At 38.8% G+C, this 13,691-nt stretch overlaps 1 protein-coding gene across 2 annotated transcripts in view; it reads left to right on the top strand.

Moving 5' to 3' along the window:
- The first annotated feature begins 389 nt into the window (after positions 1-389).
- Positions 390-13,691, top strand: part of LOC129374974 (solute carrier family 45 member 4) — a 44,640-nt gene continuing 31,338 nt past the window's right edge. Inside the window, exons 1-3 of one of the 2 annotated variants that reach the window (XM_055053703.1) lie at positions 390-602; positions 2,198-2,281; positions 2,530-2,645. The gene's annotated coding sequence lies outside the window, so the exon portion shown is untranslated. The remainder of the gene's footprint in view (positions 603-2,197; positions 2,282-2,529; positions 2,646-13,691) is intronic. The other variant, XM_055053702.1, reaches the window with a different exon arrangement.

Raw genomic sequence — 13,691 nt, 5'->3', positions numbered from 1 at the left:
ACAGACAGTTATGAATTAACACTTAGAAGCTCTTAGAAAATCTAATTAACTTAAAACTTAAGATAAAATTCTCTATGTGCTTTATTTCTACAGAGATTGTTGGCGATTCATTTATAAACAAAATGAAAATGTCAAATCAGTTTAAAATATATCTTTTGTATTTTTTAGTTTTATTTATTTTTGTCACTTCTTTCTGTTTTTCTTTCTTTCGTTTTGTGTTCATTGAAATGTTTATTATGGACATTTTAAACAATGTCATTATTTCAGATCATATTTACAAATGGTTCATATTTCATGTTATTTATAATCGTGCATCAAATAAATAAATATACTGCCACTCATTCTGACAACGCGACACGTCGAGGTGACGTCACTGGACGAGGCCCCGCCCCCCGTATGCAAAACAAGCCGTGTCGTCGACGGAAGCCAGGCGCTGCGTCTCGTCTTCCGACAGATATTCCTTTAAAGGCGCATTTAAAGCCCTGGCTTCAGTCGCAGGAGCAGCGGACAAGCCTGGGAAGCGACAACCTTCTGCCGCAGAGCCGGAGCAGCGACTGTCCGACACGAACCCCGAGCCAACCGGCTGTCAACGACCCGGCGAGGTGAGCGCAGTGTCCGGTTCAAAACAGCAACAACAACAACAGCAGCAGCAGCTGTGGTGGGGGGACGGATTTTGCCGTCCCCTCCACCGCCAGCAGCAGCTGCTGCTGCTTGGCTCTGGGAGCCAGGATACTCAGCATCTCAGGTTGCTGCTGGAAAGGAGGAGGAAGAAGAAGAGAGGCATTTACGTGACTTTACAGGACCTATCAGGTTGCACGCATTTCTCCTGCGCCCAGGAGGAAATGTGCATTATCAGAATTTGAGATGAGCAGTGATTGTTGTTCCAGTTTGCGCAAATGTTTCGTTCATTTCTCTGCAGCTTCTTGCGTCACTAAGCAGGAAGAAGCGGCTGAACACACCAGAGGCAGTGTGAAGATTAAGACTCGTGTCTATATTTGCTTTAAAGGTGTGATTTCCCTCATGACCAGATGTAATTTTATCTCTCAAGATCTGAGGAGACTAACACTTTTTGGACACTTTCGCTGAACCTCTGTCCTTCAGATATTAGATTTGGCTCAGGCTGCAATCTTTAATAAGAATCACTTTCAGTCCCTTCTGGCCATAAGAGGAAACTCCAACCTTTTATTATAAGAACATGCTGCTCCCTCCTTTGTGTTGACTTTCTTTTAGATGTATTCCAAACAAATATGCAAACTGTGCCCTGCAAAAGTATTTCTGTCTGTTTTATTTGTCTCTTTCCAAACACTAACCTTAATGTATTATTTAATGTGATGCACCAAACGCATTGTTGTCAAGCTGAAGAAACATAATATATGTGTTTTCATCTGGGAATATTTCAGTGTCCATCTCTACCAATGTCTTTAATCTAGACAGCCATTTGTATTCACAAAACAAGTTGAATTGAGAGTCTCTGTAAAACACCAATATCCAAGTCTAATTACATATTCTAAGTTGGATTTAGTTCTGGACTTTAACCGAGCCAGTGTGACACTCAGATATGCTTTAATTTAAATTGTTCCATCATATCTGGTTGTGCGTTTGGGGTTGTTGTGCTGTTGGAAAGCGACTCTCCACTCTAACTGTTTTCCAACAAGTTTTCTCCCAGGATCACCCTGTGTGTGTGAGAGCTGTTCAGATCCACTCTGAACAGCTTGTCCCTACAGCATGATGCTGCCAACACCGTGTTTTACCATAGGGAACCATGTCATACATAGCCTCTTATTCTCCCCTTGAATACAAAAGCATGGCACGCTTTTCCGAAGTTTATTTTGAAAGATGCTTCAGACCCATCCAGGTTTCATTTTCTCTTCCTAGTAACATTTATGCTCAACTTTCTGTTGTTTTGCCTAAAATGACGACTTAAGATGCTTCGAACGTTTGTGCAGCAAAGTGTTTTGCAAGGTGCCTCATGCATATGAATCTGAATCCAAATCCTGCAGCGAGGAACAGGAGATGCAAAACACAAATAATTTCTTTTGCGTGAGTTTTTCCCACAGGGAGAGTGTGTGTGTGTGTTGTGTTTGCTGATGTATTGATTTAATGTGCAGTAAAAGCTGAAATAGTGCTGCTCTGCACACACTGTGTGCTGATATGTTAAGTCTCACCTCTTCGGTGTCTGTTTTTGTTCTTGGTGCAGGATCGACGGCACGGCTTTACATCCACAGCCAGGACCAAAGGAACAACGTCTCGGGGACATTTATGAAGCTTTCGATGCCTTTTGGTGAGTCTCTTCTGGATGATTAACACACACCTGACTCATAAAAGGATCTCCTTCTGCTATTCAATGTCGGATTACAAGTCAGTTTTGTAAACCAGAACAACGGTGCAGAAGTGCTTCCTTGTGTTGGGTCATGACATTGGTTTTGGAGTCACCTGACTGGTTTTGCAGAAAAAACAAAAAACATGACACATCTGAGGAAATTTCTTCCTTCCAAATCTGTCAGGCTCTTCGTTTCGTTTGCCTTGCAGTTTAGGTTTTGCTGCGTGTGTGTTGGCGAGCGGCCGGCTTATGCTGAAGTGAAAGCAGTCGACTTCCTCTTGATGAATTCTTTGCTGACTGTTGACGGCTGCTGTGTCAGCATCAGGTTATTACCAACTCATAAGATGCACGCAGACGCATAAAGTCACAAGTTGAGAATGTCACATGAGCGCACAATACGTGTGAATGTAATGCAGACACACACACTGACCTTTATAAGTCAGACAAATCAATATTTGACAGTGAAGATGCAGGACCAGGGTATGTTTGCATAAATAACACCACACTTATAGATTAGTTGGCTTCTTTTCATCTCATGCCATATTAGCCAGACTTATGAATCCCTAATTTACATGTTATTTCAGAGTCACTCAACAGACAAACCCACATATTTCAGAAGAGAAACACAAGGCTTTGTGGTGTATTTTTAAGTTTACAAAGACCAGTTCAAAATATATTATTCATACTGAACTGTCTGAACACTGCAGTCGGGGTTCATTGCACTCGCCCACACCCTAGAACTGTTTCTGCTTCACGTGAAAAGGTTTGGGTCTTGCTGAAAGCTTAGTCAGCTGACGGGTTCCTAAAAATCTGACATGTGGTGTAATGGGAAAATTTTTATCTGGTAAAGAACTTTCATGTGGTAATGTTTCACGCGCAGCATTATCTGTGCTTTCATTCTTCATGTTGTGGTTTCAACTCGACTGCATTAAATCTAAAGTTATGCAGACAATGAAAAAGGAGAAAAATAATAAACATTGCTTTTGAGAAGTTCTAAATTCATTTTTAAATACATAAAATAAATAAATTATTTAATTATAAATAATTGGTTTTTGACTTTGAAATAGCTTTTGTTTAATGTCTTACTGAGTGCAAATGTCAAAATATCACCACAAATATTTTAAAAAGTAGATAAAATTGTTGTTTTTTCCCCTCCCACAAAAACCAAAATGCTCTTTAAGATGAGCTACCATTGCATTGACCCAATGTTGCCCTGATTTGCTTGGGCCTGACATTCTCACAATATGACCTTGAGTAAAAATCACTGACTTAGACAACCAACAGTCTTAAGGTTCAGGAAGATAATGGTGCATTCAAAGCTATTTGGAAATAACTAGACCTCCTCTGAATTTTAAAACGGGACTCCACAAAAAGCATTAGAGTTACAGTAGTTTAACAAGATTTTGTTTTATTGGGTCGTCTGCTCTGGTGCCCAGCCTACAATCAGCTGTTTTACAGATGTGGCTTGCCGGCTGTAGTTTTAAAACGGCTCTGCGTAAATGAAAGCGATGGGTGTTGCTCCTGTGTTTTTGCTACCAATGTGTTTCAACAGCTGGTTTAGGGGCAGAGCTGGAGTAAACATCGGACTCTTTTCTATTATCTCATAAAAGAACTCCAGACTGGTAATGCCATATAGTGTAGTTTTTTTTTTTTTTTCACCAATAATTTCTTGCTAACCAAGTGAAATAATGCAGGAAGTCTGTGATTAAAATCAAAGGTGGTTGTTTCATATGACCCCCATTCAGATGTAAATTGAGTTTTTAATTGTCGCTTCCTTTTTTTCCAAGCCATTTTTCAGTTTTTATTTTGTCTTTCTTTGTCCATCGCACTCGGACACTGGATCACTTTTGTTCTGTGTTTTGTTTTTAATCCGTAGCTCTGATCCTTTGTGTACATAACTCTCATCCCCTCTCCTGTGTGGTTCTGGAGCTCAGATCTGAAGAAACAGGAGGAGGAGAAATGAGTTGTCACATTATGAGCCAGTGGTTGTTTTTTTCTCACTTACAGCAGGGCCGTCAGTAACCTCCTCATCTCACTAGATCTGCTGCACACACACTAGTTATGGAGATGTTTCGCTTGCTTAACTTCCCCTTCTCTCTGCATTTTGACTTAATTTTCTGTCTTTTCTTGAGCTCTTCATGACTCTTTTCCTGCTTTATCTTCTGTTCTCAATCATCAAGCATCTAACAGCTTTTTCTAATGCTTTGTTTTGTTCCAGGTCTTTTAACCTCATGACTCACAGTCATATTCCTGCTACATTTCTGCTGTCAAAGTGACACAGTTTAGTTTTTCATCTTTAATAATTGTTGTTGAATCAGTTCAGTTATCTCAGCAGTTTTGATCTTATGATTTCAGAGTTCTTGAGGAGATTGGGTCGTCTTGTTGTTTGATACTTTGAATAGGATTTAAAGTTCTCTCTTTTGATTAAAGTCTTTTAATGCACGTAAATGGAGGCATACAGTATGTAAAGGTGCGGAACGTGTTGCACTTAAAGCACAGATGTTGTTCTGTCATTTATAAAATCAAAGTGTATTTATATTTACCACTAAGGCCCAAAACCTTCTGCTCCCATAACCTCAGCAAACAACAAATAAAAACAGTCAAATGTGCAGAATTTTGAAATATTAGACAAAAGGTAAGATGTGAACCCCAAAGTTTTGATTAAAAACACCGGACACCACGTGATCATGGTGTTCCCATTATGCTGAGTCATTGTAAACTTTACATGCATTTCTTTGAGAAGTTATTGTTTTCTTGTTTTGTTTGTTTGTTTTAGACATTAGTGTTGACAGGTCTCAATATGGTTGGATTTGCCTGGCATTTGCATCTAGAAGCTGAAGCCCTTGTTTGCAGAGAGAATTAAACAATGCCATTGTATGACGTGTCAGACTTCCAAATAGTTTATATTTGTTTTTCCAGAATTGGTGAAAACACAACCTGTAGAATGACAAAACCGAACAATTAAAGGGCAGCAGAAATGACAAAAGTCAAAGATACTTTTATTATTTGTCCATTTTCCTCCCATGCCAAAGGCAAAGTGGGGACAAACAAGATAAAAAGTTTATGCAAATTTGTCCTGACTGCTCTTTGTTTGGCTCTGCAGCCAAATATAAATGTATTGCTGTCTCTGCGTTTATTATCAAATCTAAAGTTTCTCTCCTCAAACTTTCTTCAAAGTCGTTTTGTCTCCGTCCCGTTGGGTCGTTTCCAGTATAATTTTTAGTGACTCGTCCTCAAAAGATATTCATCCAATTACTAAGTGAAGCCCACTTTCTGATGAAATGGCTACAAAGAAGCCTGTCTGGATGCCAGAGATGTCTGGCAGCGTGCGTGTGTGTGTGTGTGTGTGTGTGTGTGTGTGTGTGTGTGTGTGTGTGTGTGTGTGTGTGTGTGTGTGTGTGTGTGTGTGTGTGTGTGTGTGTGTGTGTGCGCGTGTGTGTGTTAGTGTGATGCGTCTTGGCTCATTTTAGGGTGAAGTACACACACCACACCCTCCACTTACACTTATCTCCCCAGTGTTTGCTGTTAAAGTTTACCTTTTCAACAGTTGCCATATGTTGTGTGAGATATAGAGAAATTTTCCCACCACATGTTCAAGTCGGTTGTTTTCTTGATAAAGCTGTTCAACTTGTTCTTACCTTTGTGATCGTGGATGTTTTGCACGTTTTTGACACAAATATCTATAACCTAAAAATGGCCGCATCTAGAATGTTTTCATACCTTCATATTTGTGAAATAACACGTTTGAATTGGATCGTTCACAGTTGCAAAAACAAGGAGAGCACGTTTCCAATTTTGAGAATATGAGAGTTTTCACTTGAAAACCAAACAGTGCGCTGATTGTTTGCGTTCTGCATGTGAACAGAGTTTCTACAGACGACACCGTCTGAATGTCCCTGCTCTCTGTGAAAGGGAGAGAGAGACGGAGAGGACTGCTCTGTTGTCTTGGGGGAAAAAAAACAAAAAATGGGGAGAGAAGATACCTGGCCGAGTGCCAGTAATGTCATTAACACTGTAATGAGACACTCGGAGTGATAGCCACTCTCTCACTCGGTCTTCTCTCAGGAGTTTCCTTTAACAGAACATTCTTTCTTATACTTTCTCAAACTGCGAAGTGATGAGATACAACTTCATAGCTCTTTCTGTGGAATTTTACAATAAAATGTATTTATTATTGAGTGCTGAAACGAGCTGAAATGACTTACTAAATATGTTATTTCTGATTAGATGTAGAGCTAAACCAGATGTTGTCATGAACTGTATAAAAAGAACAATAACATTGTTTTCTTACTGCCTGACATTAAATCAGACTAAACTTCTCCTGTTTCATGTCAGGAATTTTAAAAAAAACATTTCCTTCAATTTAAATTTAAGCAATTTAGAAATGCTCAAAGGCCAAAAACATCTGATTGATTTACAATATTTTAATTAAATTGGGACACAGCTGTGGTTGTATTTAAAGGCAACACTTTGAAAATGACGCTTCTTTGTGCATAAGGCAATTATTTAAAAAAATAAATGAAATTGATGTTTTTAATGTTTTAGATTATGTGAAATGTTGATATTTATTTTAGTCTGACATTAAATCAGACTAAAATAAATTAGTCAGTGAGATAATAGAAAATATAAACATATAATGTAATAAAATATTAATTTATTTTTAGCATGCTGTTTGTCTCACGGTTGGCACAGAGCATATTTTCAAACCTGTTGATCAGGTAATTATACAGACAAGGAATGAAAATATTTTATTCTTGGCTGCTGTTCAGAGAAATGAACCAAAAGAAAAACAAATAATAAAAAGCAACAACAACATCAATCCCTTACTGTTTATATATGTCTGTACTATTAAAATAACATTTCTTGGCTAACTAGCTTGTGTTGTGTTGTCAGCTTGCTGTTCATCTGAGGAAATGTGTGCAGGTCAGTGAGTTTTTACCCTGTTGGTTTTTCTTTTTTTGTCAACATCAAGCAAGCCTGCAGGAATGAGTAAGACTGCAGATCTGTGAGCTGTTCAGTGGAATATTCCACCACATGAGTGGGCAGGGTCTAAAACTTGCCACTTTAGGTTTAGCGCCACTCAGAGCAGGTCTCTGCCTGCATGTGGTTACTGTTCTGCTTTTCTCTATGTCAAAAGTAGCTGGTGTGAAATAATGTCGATCATGAGAAGAAAACCTGTTGTGCTTATCTCCTGTCAGCCTGCAGGCTCTTGGGTGGAGCAGAGGAGTGTCTTTTTTTTTTTTTCTTCCAGTGACTCAGAGGCATGTTTTTTTTTTTAAAGATGTAGCAGGGGAGTGTGGCAAACAGTAGCTGCATCTCAAAAAAATGAAACGGCAAAAGGTAGAGAGTAGATCTGTTGTTTAATTTAATGTCCTGTTTGACTCCCTGGAGGCTTTCAGGTCTGGAGGGGGAGGGCATCCACACACACACAAGCAGCCCCCACCTTCACCCCCTGGGTCAGAAAGGCAGGATGCAGGTGGAGCTTGTCGTCATGCAAGGCAGGGTGAGAGGTCTAGAAGTCAGAAAGGGGCACGGCTGATGTTTGACGCGCTCATTTACAACATGAGGCTGACACTGGAGGAGGAACAGAAGTAGGCCAAGGCTCATCTGACCCCCCGCTCTTTAAAACATCCAGACCTGCTGGAGTTGCGCCGACTTTCACACAAAGGTGGGGGTCAGCTGTTCGCATTCAGCTTGTGAAGCAAAGGTTTTTGGGTCAGTGGATTAGATAAAAACGGCACTAAATTCATGGGATACTCGACGCCGAGTTGACATTTAGAGTCTGGATGGATAAACAGGCCCCCTAGATTAAAATAACAGTTTGTGAATGAGGCTGTTTGACCTCAAACTGTCTGCAGCCAACTGATGGTGGCATAAGAAATAAATAAACATCAGAATATAATGTGTTTGCTGTTTCAAACACTCATCAGCATGTTCTACTGTAAACACATCCTGACCGTCATCTGAAACCTGGAGGAGCTCATGGAAATGTTGGAGAGAAGTTGCCACATGCATAACAAAATGAATGTGGGTTAGCATGCTGTCTGTGTGGTGCTAACTAATCTGGTTGTGGACTGATTACAGGAGGTATGTAGGCCAACCAGGGTGATAACTAGCCTGCTCAATAACTAGCAGGGCTGAAAATATTCAGTAGAATGACTGCTCCTGTCATTTTCTGCTCACGTTGGGCTAAATTTCCTGTATATTTTAAAGTGTCAAGTAGCTTTTATGAGTTAGGAAGTGCACAAGATAAGGCTGTTTAATATTTTCTTGTTTGAATAAACTGAAATTAGGTAATGACTCATGTTATAACTTTTTTTGTAAGTTGGCATATTTGCTGAAAGTCATCATCCCATGCGAATCTCTGGCTGATTTCCTCGGTAGCCATTGCTATTTATTTATTTTTTGTACATGCTGGGATCAAAACAAACAACAAAGTTAAACCACGTGTTGTTTCTTGGCTAAACTACTGTGAGCCAAACAAAGAAATGCAGTAGCTGCTTCATTTTACAATTTAATGAGTCTTAATGCAAAGTTTGACAAATTTTGGATCAGTTCTGCTTATTTTGTAGAAGACTGAGCCTTCAACTTGACTGAAAATTGGACTTTGACTGCAGTTTGGCTCTGCTCACCAGTTTGTGAGGTTGTTCATGTGACGACAAAAACGTTTTTATTGTTTCTGTGTGTCCACATTACATCATATTCATAAAAGCTGGAGTAGCGACTCTAGCCCTGCGTTATTAGGGGACGATTTGTCATTGATGCTGCTGCACGTTGATGCACATGTGCCCCCTCCCTGCCTTCTTGTGCAGTTCTGCACTGCAGCAGTTCAGCACTTTCTGCAACACATCCCGTCTGTTGTTTAACTCTTCCAACGTCCATCTCTCTCATTCTCTTATCCCTGCCATCTGTGCTTCATACTCGAAAGCAATACTTTTAACAAACAGAGCTTCATAAACATTGTTGTAGTGACATGTGAACCTGATGCCGAGGCTTTCTGCCCTGTAATCTATATGCTGCTCCATTTGGATCAGGGCTGTGCTGTTTGTGGTGCGCTCACGTGCCTCCACAATAAAATTCATGTCACCTACAAATAGAGGCGGGTTTGAAAGAGTCGGGCGGCAGAGTTCCTAGAAAAACATTTCACTGATACAGATACACAAAGTTGATGGTGCAGATAACCAGGCATTGTGTTCAAACCCTGTGATATTTTCCACTTTCTGTCATGCTGCAACCAAAAATGTGAAGATATTTTACCACAATTTTTATGCATAATGAAGTAGAGGTAAATGCCGCATGATTTTTCTTTTTTCAAAAACTTTTTTCTACTCTGACAAAAGTTTATAGAATCATTGTAGTCACAGCTGCAGGTCTTGTTCGGTACTTTCACTGTTTAGGGAAACAGTGTGGTTTTCCTCCAGGGTTTTCTGTGTTTGTCTTCATCAACGATCCCATCAGCTCTCACCAGCTCTTCTGTCCCTGCTGCAGAAAGGCACCTCCGCGGCATCATACTGCCACTCCCATGCTTGCCTGCTTCTGTGATTAATGCTCTCCAGGGATAATGGATCGGTTTAGGTTTGCAATCGTGCCATAGCCTTTCCTTAACCTTGCTTTGAAGCTCTCCTTAGCTTTATACCTAGCATGTCTGCTGTGTTCCTTGATCCTCAGAACATATTTCACTTGGTGAATTCAGTTACTGAACTTTTCAAAAATGTTCAAATGAATAAAATATGTGTGTGTTTTGCTAAGCAGTAACTTGTGTTTAGAAAAAAATCTTTTCTAATTAAATTGTTTTTCTGGATGGATTGATTTCTCTAAGTGTTTTTCTGCTTCCTGTCTTGCTTGGTTGCATTTTAAATCAATCCAACACGCCTCTTTAGCAGATTGAGTTGTCAGAAACAACTTTACATTTTCCACTGTAAATGTATGCAAGTAGAGCCTGTACTGTATTTTGTTTTTTTTTTTAGCTGTGGTACTCAAACTAAATCAATCAGAAAAAAATTAATCAGGGATAATTTAATATTTGGTGATTCTTAAAAAGAGGTAAAGACTCATATTTTAACATATGCTGAATAATAAGCATGGCATTTGTTTAAAAATAAATCAGGATGTTATTTCCGCAGTCTTTTAGACCATTAGCACTTAGTGTATTATTGTAACATGTCAAATCAGTTATGTCAGCCGCTCATATTGCTGCACAAACCTTTTAAACCAGTTTAATTTTACTTTAAAAGTTCTTTATTTTCTTTGTGGCAGCAGTGCTCCTTGGCAGTAACTCTTATACCACTTTAAAGCCTTTTTATTTTCTCTTAAATTGTGCAACACTTAAAAGAAAATGGATTTATGGGTTAATTAGCAAAGTGGGGAATGGTGGTTACACCCATTTAAAAAGCAAATTTTCCTATTGAGTTTCGTTGTTGGATTGAAACCAAACAAGTTGGAAATGTTAGCAATTTACTAACTTAACATCTTTTTCTATTTTCCCCCAGAAAAATGCAGGTGTGGACAACTTGGTTTTAAAAAAAGCTGTTTTCAAGAAAATATATTTCTATTACTTCTGTAGCTGTTTTTTTGTAGATACATTTAAAATACTGGGTGATAGCCCAGTGCACTTTTTTTATCCTGTTTGTTTCAGATCGTATGAATTAAGCATATTGCAGCTTAAATTTGGCTGGGTTTATAATTTTTTTTCAATGCCTGTAATGTTGACCGCCTCTGACTTTAGTAATCTCTTGTACAACATACTTAAATTTCGCCCAAAAATGTGCAAAAAACTAAAGTTTAAGACCCGGAATCATTATTCTTAATAACTTAAGTCCATATAATCACCTCTTGAGTGTATAAACCTGACAGATAATGAGCTAAAGAAGAGAAGTTGTGTGGAAACTGAGACGGTACATGCAGTGAGCGAGTCTGAGCTTGCCTGAATGTCATGTTTGTGTGACAGGTAATCTGCTCTGGCACAAGAATAAACACTCACTAAAATAGACCTGTGTGTAGAGGCGCTGATCTAAGAAACACAGGAGACGATGCTCTGAATTTGTCCCTCTCCTTGAACTTCACAAACTCCTCCTTCACGTACCATCTGTCATAGTCCTACTCCTCTCATCTCCACCTCTTTTTTTATAGTTGACTTTAATTTACTGACACCTAAGTCTTTTGCTTCTGTCCTTCTTTTTAAATTTTCATCAAACTTAAACTATTTTATGCAATAAAATGTTTTTTTAAATAAAAGGATACAATGGATGACATATATTGTGCAAAAATTAAACCCCAAAAAATAACATTTAAAAATATGTAAATTAAGATAAAATTATATTAAAATTCTATATAATTTATTCAGAATTTTAGAAAAAATACATTATTAGATATGAATATAGGCACATAAATATTAAAATGGTATAAAACATCATTAGAATTGAAAAATGAACAAAGTAAATACATAAAAAACTCAAATAAACTAGAACAGTTGTTTTGCTTTTATTATAGATAGTTAAAATTAATAACCATTTTCTGCAAAACACAAAAAAAACTTTTTTTCCCTTCCAGATAAATGTGATGTACTTTTCCAACTAATTAAAGGAAAGAGAGTCCCAACTCTCTGGTTTCGAAGCTACCACTTAAACTACCCACTTGCCGCCGTATTGGCAGCGACTTGTAAACATGTTGGGAAGTCATTTGTTTTTCGACTACACCCATCTTCAAACTCGGACTTTACTTTAATTTCTGGTGTTTGTTTTCTTTTAAATCACTGGATCTTGTAAAAACATGCCAACAGTTGCCCACTCATTTCAATTCAACACTTCTTATGGGGGGAAAAAAACAATCATCACAAGAGACTTATTGGAATGAAATCTGGGTCAAAGAAGTTTGCAGGAGAAAAACAAACGTGAAGACTTATCGCAACAGACTGCTGTATTTACCTACAACTATTTATCTTCCATGTTGCAACTCCTCAATAAAAACCAGATTTGTGAAGTTTCTCCCAGCTGAACTGTGAATCCCTACAGCTTCTCCTGGGTGTGTCGGCTGATTCTCTGATGAAGGCAGATGGACTGGATATCTTCAGAGATATTCAAAGCTCTGGAAATTATATGAAAGTCTCCACATGCCCCTTAAGCTTGCCCCAGCTTGGTAAACGTGACAATAAAAGGCTCATCATTGGCATGCTTGTTGCATCTCCATCCTGCTTGGATCATCTTATTATTCACAGCTTAACCGCTTAATGCTTGTTGTCATATTTGGAGATTGGATAAGATCTCAGCATTGAGTCTCTGGGTGCTTGTTTGTCATTCTCTAATTTAAAGAGGAATGAAGATTACCTATTTTACCTCCTTTAAGAGTTTGGGATAAGTCTATTGACTACTCAAAACATGTTCATTATGCTTTTTGCACAAAATCATTCTTCAATAATGGGATGTTAGTCTGCTCAGTTCTTGTTATTTTAAATCTAAAGAAGTTGCTGCTACACCCCAAACTCAACATTTACACTCATAGATGCGCAACTATACAACCACACATTTTTGAAAAGCAGAAGTGGAGCCTCCCGCACAAAAGACAAGAATGGATCAAATTCATGACTGGATGGTAAACCAACAACAAAACACCTGTGTTTTCCAGGAGCCATTGTACACATAGCACATAGATTAGTAAAACTAGCTGACCAAATGGTCTGGAGCTCAGCTTGGGTTGCTAGATAACAGGTAGTGCCTGATGATTTGTGACGTTGCATTTGGAAAGTTTTAGAAACAGCTTATATTCCAGACGCCAAAAAACATCAACTTGTCTCCCAAACCCAGTTTGGTGGGTTTTCAAGTACTTGGTCTGAAGCAGTAGATTCCCGAATGGAAGTACCAAAAATATGCAAAATGTGAGTTTTGCATAATAGGTCCCCTTTAAAAATGAACAAAGTGTTTTTCCTGTGTATGGATATGAGTGAAGTGTGCAGGCTTGTTATGTAATCAACTGGGGTGTGTGAGGTCAGGTGAGGAGGAGCTTCTGTGTTTCTAGGCGCTGAAACATTCATGACCATCTTCAGCGAGTCATAAATGTTAATGGCGACATGTGAGAACGCTGAATAATGAAGAGGAGAGGGATGAGGGGAGAAACCTCCATCTTCATCCATCTGTCGATCTCATTTCTCAGTTTACTGGTCTTCCTTTTCCCTCTGACCTCTGCATCATCACTTATTCCTCCCACTCTCCACATACAAAGCCTCCTTTCCCTCCCTTTCTCTCATTTAGTTCTTTGTTTTGCTCAGAGGCCTGATGAAACTCATAAAGCTGTTGATGTGTGTGATGAAACATGTTTTCTCTGTGGGATTCATCCCAAAGAGACAAAAACACTCAGTGGGATTCAGCGCTGTTAGAAA

The sequence above is a fragment of the Poeciliopsis prolifica genome, unplaced genomic scaffold (genome assembly GCF_027474105.1).
Source record: "Poeciliopsis prolifica strain line A6 unplaced genomic scaffold, Auburn_PproV2 SCAFFOLD038, whole genome shotgun sequence".
Taxonomy (NCBI): domain Eukaryota; kingdom Metazoa; phylum Chordata; class Actinopteri; order Cyprinodontiformes; family Poeciliidae; genus Poeciliopsis; species Poeciliopsis prolifica.
The sequence above is the reverse complement of the archived record's forward strand: the minus strand, read 5'-3'. Positions and strand labels throughout refer to the sequence as shown.